Raw genomic sequence first — 14001 nt, 5'->3', positions numbered from 1 at the left:
TTCCTCAGTCACGCTACAACTTAGTTTTCAAAAAAAATGTTCTTTACTCTTTAGAATTTCACATACATGTATACTGGAATATGAACAAATCTACCCCAGTTTGCCTGTCCATCTCCTACCTTATAACCTAGTCAGCCTCCTGGCCACGGATAGGATTCCTTTGCTCCACCTTATTTTTTGAGATGGAGGCTCTCACTGAGCCTGGAGCTCTCCAGTTTGGCTAGACTGGCTATCCAGAAAGCCCCGGGGTCCTTCTGTCACCATCTCTCAGCACTGGGATTCTAGGCATTTTCTGCTGTTTCCAGTTGCTTGCATGCATGCGAGGCAGGCACTTTACCACGGTAAGAGGAAGGCTGGGGAGGGATGGATGTTGCTACTCTCTTGAGTGCTCTGGCTTCAGTGGAAGACAGACCCTGTAGCAGCAGAGATGGAGTTTCGGTGAGGTGGACCGTGCAGGGATGACAAGGATGGGCGTGTGTGTGTGTGTGTGTGTGTGTGTGTGTGTGTGTGTGTGTATGAGGATGAGGATGTCTGTAATCCATAGGGATCTTTGACAATGCTTTAGGGCTACCTGTGGCTCCCTACTGCCCGGGCTGTTCTGTCTCTAAAGAGATGTGTGCCCTCTTTTCTCCCCTCCCCAGGCAACAGGAGGTGTCTAAGAAACTTTCCAAATAGAAAAAGTTTATGTCTCCTTTGTCTCCTAGTCTGTGTGACATGATAACCACCCACTCCACAGACAGTCACGTGCAGACATAGACTTGTGCTCTCACAGAGAAGCTAGGACAAAGGAGGACACTTTGGAATTCATTTTTTTTTTAAACTCTTGCTTTATGCTAGGGAGAATCAGGAATAATTTCTCCAAGTGGTCAAAATAGGACTTTACTCATTTGAATTTTAAATTATCTACCAAATGGGGTTTCTATTTTGCTTTAGAGGGGTGGATACTAGATAAGATAAGTCAATACAAAGCTAAGTTTAGAAGGAAAAAAACCAAAACCTCCCTCTGTAGATAGCAGGGCGCTTGCTTTTGTCAAGGGACTGGGCAGGCAGCAGGTACTTGTGCCTTTCCTCCTGATTGTATGAAGCAGTGTCAGGGTTTCAATGCTTCCTTGAGGCTCTGGACCTTTGGATTTGGATATCAGCACAGAGAACTTCGCAGACTTCCCGTGGTCTCTTCCTTGAGAGACCCCGCTATGAAGTGGAGCCTGGAGGCTTCTCACTTAGGTAAAAGTCCTCACCAAGTCAGTCATATTCACACACCACTGCTGTCTGGGCTGCTGTTCTGGAGCCTCAGGTTTTTTGTGTCCTTGCTTTCTTGGTTGAGCAATTTAATATCCCCGTTATCCGTCACCCAACATGCTACGTGGTTCCTCACCCTCACCACAGACTGGAGGGCCATGAAACTCAGATGGAGTAGGTAAAATTTCTCCATATTGTCCCTAAATGAAGCATCTGGGCAGTTCCATCAGGCCCATTTGACTCCTCCTTCACAGCCCCGTTTCTTCCCACACACATTGGTGAGAGTGTGACGTGTCTGAGTGGGTGTGCGCATGTGTGAGGGTGGGTGCACTTGTGTGCATGAGCATGTGGGAGCCAAACATCCATGTCTGGTGTCTTCCTCCGTGGGTCTCCACTTTAATGTTTGAGATAGGGTTCACTGATCCCAGAGCTGACCCCATTGGCTAGACTGGTTGGCCAGTGAACTCCACAGATCTTTCTCAAGTCTCGCAGTACTGAAGTTACAGAGGCACCCACTGTACTCGGTGGTGCTGGGATCCAATTCAAGTCCTCATGCACATGCAACAGACATTTCATAGACTGAGTTACCCACCCCCCTCAAGCACACCAGAGAAAGGGATGTGGTGTTATAACTTCGATTTATCATCTGTCAACTCTCAGGTTTTAAATTAGGCAATACTTCTTTCTTTAGAGTTTAATATTTGTCTTAATCTACTTGATGTCGCTCAAGCAGAAGTGAGGTTGGGTGACTTATTAAAAATAAGAAATTCACTTCTCATAGCTCTGGGCCTTTGCCGACCTGCTCACAGAGGTGTCTGGGAGGGCGTTTTCCCTGTATCTTCTCACACCTGCTCACAGGGTGGACGTCTCAGAGCTCCATGTGAGGCTGTGGTGAGGGTCTCTGTGCTGCATCCCACATGGTGGAGGGGAACTGAGCACATGTGAGAGATGGAAGCGACAATATGAATTCTAATCGTGTGTTAATGGCCCACTTTCCAGTACTGCATCAGTAATAATTAAAGTATAGCATGAGCTTTGGAGGGGACTTTTTTTTTTAATTTTTATTTTGCAATACAACTCAGTTCTACATATCAGGCACGGATTCCCTTGTTCTCTCCCCTCCCGCCCCACTCACCTTCCCCCCAACCCGCCCCCCATTCCCATCTCCTCCAGGGCAAAGCCTTCCCCGCAGCCTGAGATCAACCTGGTAGACTCAGTCCAGGTAGGTCCAGTCCTGGAGGGGACTTTTAAGCCGCAGCAGTACCCTGTCTTGGTACTGACGTGAGCAGAAATACTCACACAGACTTATATCTAACTACACAGAAAGCAAGCGAGATGGTGGGATGGGCTTGCAGCAGCCCCGCCCAACCTGGAGAAATGATTGCTGATCTTTCAGGTGTTTCATTGGAAAGACCTTCTAGAGCATGTCCCTGGGAGCCCACCTGCCTGGTGGACTGGAGCCTGGGTGTCCCCCGGGAAGGGCAAGTGCAAGAAGATGCAGCATAATGGATCTCCCAGACACCACCTCAAGCAAAGATGGCAAAGGCCAAGAATTGAATTTTGCGTGTGATCACAGTCATCTAACAGATGTGACTAGTGCCGTCTAGCATGTTCAGACATCTCTCTCATTGCAAAGAGGGCAGTCTTAACAGCCATCTTTCTATCTCTCTGTCACCAATGGATATCCAAAATGTACTCAAATAGCTAGGCTAGGATTTAGGATATTTGGGCTCTTCCAATCTTATAATCAAAACAGCAGATAAACTCTATACAGAGACACCCCCTCCATCTCTGTTCCTGCCTCTCCCTCCCCTCCCTTTCCTTCCCTCCCTCTGTTCCTCTCTCTCCCTAGCCCTCATCTGCTCCAGGCTCTCTGCCTTCTGGAAGTTCCAGGTTTACACACTGCTATATACTCCCCATGTCTCTCCACTAGTGCATTCCTTCTGTGTACCCGAGTCTCTGTGTCCAAATCACCCCTATTTTTAAAGGTCAGCAATAAGGACCACCCTTAATCTCATTTTACTTCACATCTCTATGAAGACACCCACTGTCCAAATATGGTCCCATTCCCAGGTTCTGGGAGTGAGGACTCCCAGAAGACCTTATTTGGAGGAGACACAGGTAAACTCACTACTGATGAGTTAGTGGTTGGAGCCCTGAGTGACATTTTACCAGATTCACTGAGACCCCATCCTCTGAAAGATTGAGAAATAGAGCATCAGCGGGATAAATAACTGTTTTCAAGACATACAGCTTATGTGGATTGTTTCAAACTTGAACCCAGGGCCTCTGGACTCCTGCAGTTTTTATGACCTAGAAGTAGGTGGCTTGCTGGTTGATCAGAAGCCCTGCTTGTTAGCCTTATTCTTTCAAGGTTTTTATTAGTCTTTTTTTTTCTTCAAAAAGTCCCTTTTAATTGGAGATTTTGACATTGACATTCTGCAGGTTGGGAAGAGCCTGAGGCAACACAAAGTAATTGTCTTTTATTAGAAGAGTTCAGGAGGACACTGGATGATCTCCATCAGCTCTGAAAACATGGGGTCCATCCTGGGATACCTTCAAAGTGAAAAGGTGGGGGACAATCCCGCAGCCAATGGCATGCGACCGATACTGACTAGGAGAATACGATTCTGCTGTGGGGCCGCGGCTTCTGCCGTTTCTTTATTCCATCTCCTCTTTCATCTGAGGAGACTATTTGACAGATGTGGACCTGGCAGACTCAGGACTTTGGTGAGCCTGGAAAACCAGTTTGGAGATTCCTGTGTGACAGTTTGAGGGTGTGTAGACACCCACAAAATGACATTACTTAGTGAGGTCCACCTTGTTAGACCACAGTTGTGCTGCAGCGCTGGTGTAAGAGGCAGGCAGAAGCCTGTCAAGTGGTGACACACACATTGGCAACATTGGTCACACCTGTCCTGGGTATCCCATTATCCTCTCACTCTCTTGTACTGTTTTTGTCTTTCATTGTTCTAACGAAATATATGAATCTGGGTGCTATAGTTTGTACCTTCAATGCCTCCAAAAACCTTAGGCAGTAAGGCTTTGGTCTTTAACTTGGCACCACTAGGAGGTGGAGGAACTTTTATGGGTGGAGCCTAATGGGAGGCTTTAGGTCATTGGACATGTTGTCCAAAGGGATTGAGGAACATGTCTCTTCTCTCTCCTGTTGTTCCCTGCCATATTGTGAACTGATTGCCCTACTCTGGCTTCCCATGATGATACGCCACTATGGGCCCAAAGCAACGAATGGGTCTAATTGGTCATGGACTGAAATCTCCAAAATCGTGAGCCCAAAATATGGCTTTCTTCTCTACAAGTTGAATATCTCAGGAATCTTTTACAGTGTGGAAACCTGACTAACACACTGTGTAACTCCTAAGAATAGTTTATGTGGCTCATGGATCTGGAGGCTATGTTTCAAGAGCAGAGTACAGGTATCAACTTGGTATCTGGTCAGGTGTGTGGTGTGTTGAGGCAGAGCTCTTTGGAGATCTTAGGGAGGGGATGTGAGCAGGGCATTCAAGGTTGTTACAAGGAACATACTTCAGCCACATCATTTGTACCAGCCAATGAGGCCTGTCTTGCTGGCAGGGTCTGCTGTTGCTGGAAAGACCTGAATACCCTAATCTGTATGTATTGTCCATTGTAATAAAGCATGACCTTCAAAAGGGATGCAGAAGTTCAGCGAAGAGGGCCAGGTCTATCTATCTATCTATCTATCTATCTATCTATCTATCTATCTATCTATCTATCTATCTATCTATTATCTACCTATCGATCTGTTTCTATCATCTATCTATCTATTATGTATATATGTATCTATCTCTTATCTATCTACGTATGTATCTATCATCTATCTATCTATCTATCTATCTATCTATCTATCTATCTATCTACCTATCTATCCATCTACCTACCTACCTACCTATTATCTAGCATCTTTGCTTGTGTGTCAGTCCCTATCTTCATCTCCATCCACATCTTTACCTATCACTAAATTCTTCCTTTTTTTTTTTTTGTTTTTCAAGACAGGGTTTTTCTGTGTAGCTTTGCGCTTTTCCTGGAACTCACTCTGTAGCCCAGGTTGGCCTCGAACTCACAGAGATCTGCCTGCCTCTGCCTCCCAAGTGCTGGGATTAAAGGCGTGAGCCACCACTGCCCGGCTTCCACTAAATTCTTCTTTATGCAGGGAGAAATTCAGTAGCATCCAGTAAAACAAAGATTGATTTTACTTAAGAATTTAAGAATTCAAACTTTCAGTTTAAAAATTGCTCTGTATTTATATGTATGTGTAACATATTTACTATATATATTAATATATAAATATACATATGTATACAGATATATATGTGTCTCAGATAATGACACTTGTTTGTACATGCATTCTTTATTTTTATGTATTTTTTATGAAACTTTTTTTATTTAAATTTTTTTTATTTTACATACCAACCTCTGTTCCCCCTCCCTGCCCTTCTCCTGCTTCCCCCTTACCTCTCCCCATCCTACCTCTACCCCCTCTTCATAGGGGGTAAGGCCTCCCTTGGGTAGTCAACACAGTCTGGCATATCAAGTTGGGGCAGGATCAAGCCCCTCCCTGCTGCAACATGGCTGAGTAAGGCATTGCACCACAGGGAATGGGCTCTAAAAAGTCAGTTCATTGTACATGCATTTTTTAAAAATATTTTTTATTCATTTTACATATCAACCACAGATCCCCCTCTCATCCTTCCTCTTATTCACCTCCTCGCCTCTCTCCCCATCCCCTCTTCCAACAGGGTAAGTTCTCCTATGAGGGGACAGCTAAGTCTGGTACAATTTGGTTGATGCGGGACCAAGCCCCTCATTTAATTTTCAGAGTAAACATGAAAGATAAAGATTGGTATTCCCATTTTACAAAGGAAGACACCAAAGCTCTGATTCAGAACCAGAACTCAAATCTGGGGATCAGCGATCTCTGCTTTGAGCAAGTCTAGAGATGAATTTAGGGCAGCGTCCTCAGCAGCCTGCACTGTTTCCCAGCAGTTAAGCTTTGCTTGGTCCCTATGAACAATAGGATCACACGATGCCCTGCGCATGTTTTGAATTAGTTTGCAACATTCAGGCACTCTGGAGAGATTACACAACCTTCTGGAATTCTATTGGTATTTTTTGAAGTCTTTCAGACAGACCTAAGAACATTGGGTCCACAATTGGTGTGTCCGTAAAACATTGGAGTGAGGGGAAAGCAATGTACTTAGAAGGGCAGGTTTGATTTGGGCCTCATGGTGCAGGTATGAATCACAGCTACTTAGGAGGCTGAGTCAGGAAGATTGTGACTTCGAGTCCTGCCTTGGCTACAGCGTGAGTTCAAGATTAGCCTGCGTAACTTAGTGAGATCCTGTCTCAAAATAAAAGGTAAAAAGATGATTGGGATGTAGCTCAGTGGTAGAGCCTTGTAAAAGTGAGGCCCCATATTCAGTCCTCAGTACTGTACCCACTCCGGAAAAAAAAAACAACAACAACAAAAAAAAAAACCAACCCAACAGCAGCAGATGTTTCTTGTAGCGTTCTTGGTGGTCCTAACAAAAACCCGTACACAGCTGGCTCCCAGAGAGTGTGTAGAGGGAGCCAATCCTCACAGGTATCTCATTGCTCGTTTATGACTCCTCTGCCACTCCATATCACTCTCCATTATGTGTCCCGTGTTGATGTGTGATATTGTTTGTGTAGCAGTTTTCTTATAGGTGTATATGTTTAACTGGACAGTAATATCTGTGTTACTGAAGTGGACAGGGGTAACTCACAAAATAGCTTCATGAATTAACACTGTTCCCTTAAAACACTCCTTCTTGTGTTGATTTTCTGTTTTTGAAAAAAAAATTATTTTACTGCATACCCCCTCTTCCCTTGTGTGTTATGCATGTGGAGGTCAGAGGACAACTTGTTGGAGTCAGCTTTTTCCTTCTATGCAGAGTGGCTACCCACCAACCCCACAGTTCCCCAGAGTTTTCTTGAGTGCGAGGGCTTTTTCCTTCTATGCAGAGTGGCTACCCACCAACCCCACAGTTCCTCAGAGTTTTCTTGAGTATGAGCAGCAGGAAATATTAGATAGAAGGATTTAGAGTGTGGAGATAAACAGATAGAAAATACAGGATAGCCTTGAGAGGGCCTGGAACCTATTCCAATGGGCCCTGACTGTCTCTGCCCTAGGGTATATATAGAAATGCCAAGGGGTGGAGCAAAAGACCTCCCTCCAGCACAGCCAAGTGCAGATCATCTCAGACACCTGCACTCTGGCCCGTGGTCCAATCATCCTCTCTATGAGGACCTGCTGGGTAAAGCCACTTGGAACCGGAAAATGGGCTCCCACACTTCTACCTTGCGGGTTCTGGAATTGAACTCAGGTTGTCAGGCTTGGTCTCAAGTTCCTTCACCCCCGTGAAGCATCTTGCTGCTCTTAGGCTCATTTCCTTCAATCTTTTGTTCCCCCCTGGAGTGTGTTTTGATACATAAGAAGCCGACTTCAACGAGTAAGCGTATATTGATCCTCAGCCCGTTGTCACCATCTGCATCTTCAGCCCTTCCCAACCCTCCTGTATCTTTTGCCTTGCTATACTCCTGCATCCTCAGCCTTTCCCCATCCTCTTGCATCCTTACCCTTCCCTCCCGTCTTCATCTCTGCTACCCATCTGCAGTAGGTAGCTGACGTAGTTATCTCACTCTTCTTTGTTTCTCATACCCCACTTTGATTGCTGCTGCCTCCAGCTTTCCCACATCAGGGTCAGGACAAGTCACTATCTAAATCCACTGGAATAGCTGGAACAGGCTCGCTCCCACCAGTGTTTTCTAGAGAAACCACCATCTGTTAGTGATTTCATCTTGGCTCCACCTCCCATTAGCCTATATATCCTTAGGCAAGTTAGCCTATATATTCTTAGGCCATTTTCCTTACTTTTCTCGTGGGTGAAATGGGAAGGACAGCTGGGCCACCATGAGGTCACGGGTTGGCTGATACTCGGCAAATACTCAGTGGATGGTCACATTAAATATGTCATGGAAGCTGCACATTTTCATAGTCGGACTGCAGCAGCAATGATTTGCTGATCCTTTGTTTGAGACTCTATGAAGTTTTCCAAGTTCCATCCGTCACTGACTTACAGTTGAGGCTGCTTTCAGAGATGGTTGAACTTGTCCAGCATATGCAATTTTAATCACATGCTAGGGCATCTCACTGTTTTCCCAATACATGGTTATTTACTTCCAAAGTCTTTGTACCCTGTATCTGTAGAACAGAACAAAATATTTCTCTTGTGTGTGTGCGCGTAGGTGTATGTAGCTGTAAACAAGAAGACAGTTACAAGAGATCTCTAGCGGTTTTGGGCCACAGGGGGAAGTAGACACAGGAGGGCGACATTTCCAAGAACTAAGGCTCAGTTGGGGATGACATGAGTTCTACTAAAGATGGACAAATTATCCAGCCTGGGTTCTGGGGCTTAAAGTCAAGTTTATAGGTGGAAAATTCTCTTTCTCTTTTCTTTTCAGGTTTTGCATCCACTCATCTATCCATCCACCTTTCTTTCATACTTTCAGATCTTTTCCATTTGTAAAGCAAGCCAGAGTTTTTATTTGATTGGGCATTTGGTAAAACTGACCAAATCAGCAGATGGATTTAGTCACATCAATGCAATTAAACTATCAATAGATTGTCTATAGTTTTCCGAGGTCTGACTTTGTATCCATTTTTGCCATGTGACCCTTTCTTAATATTTACGACCATGGACAGGTGCTTGTTCTTAATGAAGGCACAGCTCATACGGACATTAGAAGTGCCATTGGGTCCCCGCATTCCCTGCGGTCCTGTTCCTGTAGGTCTCTCAATTGATTCTTTTTCCTCAAGGCCAGAGGACAAGACGCTTCCTTTGGTGTTGATTGCAACCATGAAATGAAACACATGGGAAAAGCACATCTCTCCTATTACTTGATTTCTTGCTATATTTGGTATAGAGTCCTCCTATTTCACAAGGCCTCCAAGCACTGATTTAAGAAAAAAACCTTATCTCTTTCATTTAAAGACAGTGCCTGAGGCATCTGCTGTGCAATAGGTGCTTAATAAATAATAATAACAGTTATTATTATGGAGTGGAAATCTGCTGATCCTTTCACATGAATGGAGGAACCCTGAGACCTCTTTTCTATTATGGAGGAGGCTGTATTTGTTTAACACTGCATTATTGTGCCTTTATTTCAATGCCTCACCGTTCTACTGAGCCATGTGCTTCAAGAGTTACGGTTATTGCTGTGTCTGTTTTTCTGTCTCCTTCATATTCCCAAGCTTCAGTTTCCTGTCTTGATAAATTCCAGGGGTTCAGATAGCAGCATACAATGAATAGTAAATTTATTTCTTAATCAATAATCCAGTTGTGAATGAACCTCTGCAAGTGATAGAGAGAGAGAAAGAGAGAGAGAGAGAGAGAGAGAGAGAGAGAGAGAGAGAGAGAGAGAAAGAGAGAAAGAGAGAGAGAGAGATATCCTTCACTTGAACAGTTTCTTCTTTAGCACTTCGGAAAATCATGGAAAATCTGACTGTGACTTTGTAGTCTGGGCTGTGTTTCAGAACTGTGCTCTGGTGCAGTCTAACTGGGCCAATGAGCTGTTTACCCAAGTGCTATGGACTTTTCAGGTTACCCCACTTTCAGCAAAGACACTGAAATTAAACCTTACTGTAGTTTCCATTCCTGTTTGGGTGACAGAGGCAGGGGGGTTTTTGTTTTTCATTCCTTAGAGCATTCTACAAAGTATCTTGGGGAAATATCCCAGAAAGGATGTCACATATCCTACCACTCTATAAAAGGGACACACTGTCTTCTTTTCTTCGTGACTCAAAGTTGTTATGCAACAAAGCTGAAGGGCTGCTCAGGGTCCTCAGGTGGTGTCGGGGTCCTCACATTCACATTCGCTATTCCCAGGCCGCCCTCCCCATCTTGACGTGTGCGGTCCCCCCCACTCCTGTGCTATCTAGCTGTTAATTTTTTCTCTCTGCTGTTGGTTCTGCCTCCCATGTCCTCCTCTTTCCCACTCTATGTTTAGAATATGAACATTAGGACAGAGGAGTATATAATCAATACTTTTATTGTGTGCTAAAGAAGAATCAGCACAGGAATAAGGTAGGTTGTTTTCTGTGGTCCCTCTGGTCACCTAAATGTGATTTTGAAGATTCTTTCAGGAATAATGAATTTTCACGGCAAGCAAACCTAAATTTGTTTATGATGAATGGGTATTTCCCATAAAATCAGTGTTAAGAAGTGGGTGCATGGCTTGTGCGCCATATTTTGTCTGCTAGTGTTGAAGGACCGTCTTATCTGCCTCAACTATGTTGAGAGACTTAGGAAGTCTGTAAGAAAACCTCTATCAATGACAAGGTTTTAAGTTGATATAAAAAAGGATAATAAATAATAACAAACTTACAGAAATTATAAAAGGTGACCCACAAAAACTGACAATAACTTTCTTACCCTGTATTTCATCATTTGTAAGCCCTGTCATTAAAAAAAAAAACTACATTACTAGATCTGTATGGAAACCTTATGAAGGGGATTTTCCATCCTGATTACAGAGAACAGACTTAGGTTTCATCTGCCCCCCTAGGAGCAGTGGGATTGGGACTCCAGAATTGTCTCATGACTTCCCTACCGCCAGAGACCAGCAGGGCATCCTCCACCTGCTGGCTTAAGGCAGAACTCACTGTGGGAATTAGTTCAACTCAAACATTTTTATTAAAGGTATTGTCTTAGTTAGGGTTTCAATTCATTGCTGCAGTGAAACATGACCAAAAGCAAGTTGGGGAGGAAAGGGTTTATTCAGCTTACACTTCCATATTGCTTTTCATCATTGAAGGAAGTCAGAACAGGTACCTGGGGCAGGAACTGATGCAGAGAACATGGAGGAGTGCTACTTATGGGCTCGCTCCCTATGGCTTGCTCAGCCTACTTTCTTATAGAACTCAGAACCACCAGCCCAGGGATGGCTCCACCCACAATGGGCTGGGCCCTCCCACTTCAATCACTAATTAAGAAAATGCTAAATCTTTTTGGGGACATTTTCTCTATTGAGAGTCCCTCCTTTCAGATAACTCTGGCTTGTGTGTCAAGTTGACATAAGACTAGCTAGCACAGGTATCCTTAAAAGTACCAACCAATGGGCCCTGCTTTTCCCGAATCTTCAGCAGAACTTACACAGGCCAGGGCCCCGGGCTGTGTGCCTGGTGACAGACAGCTCAGTTTAGGGATTATTTGTAATATTCTGTCCTGATCTTTCACTGTCACAAAATTGAGACCATTTTATGATCCTTTTTAATACAGTTGGGACCATGTTCTTTTCTTTTTTTGTGGCTCTATGTGAGCACTGATGGGGGGTGAGTGATTTTTTCCTTTATGTTAATTGATGATGTTCTGAGTTATTTTTCTATTCAGCAAGAATCTTCTTAAAATATACTACGTGTAGGAATATGAATTGGAAAACATTTTGGAAGTATCCAGTAAAGCTTATTTCATATTTGCCTATAATGCATCAAATATGCATATATATATATGATATATCTCCATATATACATATATGAGTTACACATATATATTTCCAAGAGAGATGGATAACAGAAAAGTACAAACATGCTCTCAACCATTTTCTCATAATCATCCACAATTGGACACACCCTGAAGAACCATCCTCAGGAATGGTAAATATGACACTATACAGCCAAGAAAAGCAGCAACAGAAATTGCTGATGTTCATCACAGACAGATTAGATTAATGATGATGGAAACAGAAAAACATGAACCTTCACTGAGTGGTTATGCATACATGGGGGCCAAGGATCGGAGAGTTGGTGTATGATGAATATGCAATAGTGTATTTGTGATGATAGTTACCCAAAAGGATGGTTTCAATTCAGGAGAGGGACCTTCTGGGGTACTGTCAGGGGTATTATTTCAGTTGATACTAATTGGATATGTGGATATGTGTCAGTACTCTCTGAGTTTATAGGCGATGCTGTGCGTGTGGTCCAGTCTGTCTCCTCCTGGCCCTACACACCCATAGTACCAGCTTCCCAGAATGTTAGACAGCTGTCAGCCAAGTATACCTCGTCTTGTCCTTGGCCTCAGAGAGCATCTTGTCCAAGATTATGGTCCAAGATTATGCCCTTCTATGGTTTATCTAGCAACCAATGACTGGTAGCTGGGAACGCTGACCTGAACCAAGCAATTCCGACAGCTTCTGAGGGCCGTCCTATTCTGGAGCTCCTGTGGGACTGCTAAGGCCTTTCTTGTAACTGCGTCACTATGTATCCTTTCTCCTGGCCCCGTCCTGTTTCTTCCCTCACTAGTGGGCAAGGTTAGTTAATTTGTAAGGCTTAGAGCAAAACGTAAATGCAGGGTCTTGCCCATAAATAAAGAATTCCAAAATGTTGAGAGAAAAATGTAGATCAAGTTTAAGTATGGACCCTATGGCACTGCCCATGTGTGTGCCTTGAAGTTATGCCTATCCCTACATGCTACTCCAGGAAGTGTTTCCCATCAACAGAAGGCTCATTTATCTGTGTCATAGGTGCTGCTTCTCAAAGGGGAACCTGGTTGGTCACAGAACCCCATAATAAGGATTTATGTTCTTGGATCTTTGTGTGGTACTGTAAAAAAAAAAAAAAAGATAAGAAAATGTAAAGCTCCTTTTTTGGTGAGTAATTGTTCTTGTGATGTCTATTCTTAGTTGTCAACTTGACTACATCTAGAATTATCTAAAATTAAAAAATGGAGGGCACACTAGTGAGGAAATTTTTTACTTAATTTGAGGTAGAAAGATTCACTTCTAATCTGAATCTGAGGGGTGAAGACACACTTTAATTTGGGCCACAACTTCTGCTGGAAGCCTGTATAAAACCATGGAAGAAGGAAGCTGTTGTTCTTTATCTGTTTGCTCTCACCTCGCTGGCAAGTCCATTCCTTCAGTGGCATTGGAGTCGTCTACTTTTTCGGGACTCCAGTGTCTACTGAAGCCCAGCTGAGACATTCAGCCTCGTAGACAGAGCAACTTTGCATTCATAGCCAGCCATTGTTGGATTAGTTGGACCACAGATGCAGGCAGAGAAATGGAAGGGGTTGGGATGAGGTACCGGCACTAGAAGGACTGAACCAGAGAGGAAGGATGCCTTCAACTGGTAAATCAGAAGGTTGAACACAGGTTAGGGGCTTGAAGGTAAGTCAGCAGCAACTTTCCAACCAAAAAGCAGAGAGAAAAACATCGAGAAACGGAGCCTCAATGAATTGTGAGACAAATCCAAAAGCCTTAACATCTGCCTCAGTGGAGGGAAAAAGAGAATGTGTGCAAGGAAGTATGTGAAGTTATAGAGGCTAATTGATTTTCAAAATTAATGACAGATATCCAGATGTAGATGGAGGAATTTTATGTAGCACAAAGTAAGATAAACATCATGTAACTGTATCAAGGCATCGTATTCAAAGTGCAGAAAACCACAGAGAAAGTCTTCAAGAAGTGTGGCCAATTTGTGCCAGGTGGCCACAAACATTTTTAGATGCCACATGTGCAAAAGAGGTGGAAGAACTTAGAATTTCACCTAAGTGAATTAAATACAAAATAAGGTTCTTTAAAAAAAATATTACATTTATTATTATTATTACTACCACTACTATTATCGTGTGTGTGTGTGTGTGTGTGTGTGTGTGTGTGTGTGTGTGTGTGCACTGCAGCATGTGAGTAGAGGTCTGAGGA

This window comes from Peromyscus eremicus, chromosome 1 (genome assembly GCF_949786415.1).
Source record: "Peromyscus eremicus chromosome 1, PerEre_H2_v1, whole genome shotgun sequence".
Taxonomy (NCBI): domain Eukaryota; kingdom Metazoa; phylum Chordata; class Mammalia; order Rodentia; family Cricetidae; genus Peromyscus; species Peromyscus eremicus.
The sequence above is the reverse complement of the archived record's forward strand: the minus strand, read 5'-3'. Positions refer to the sequence as shown.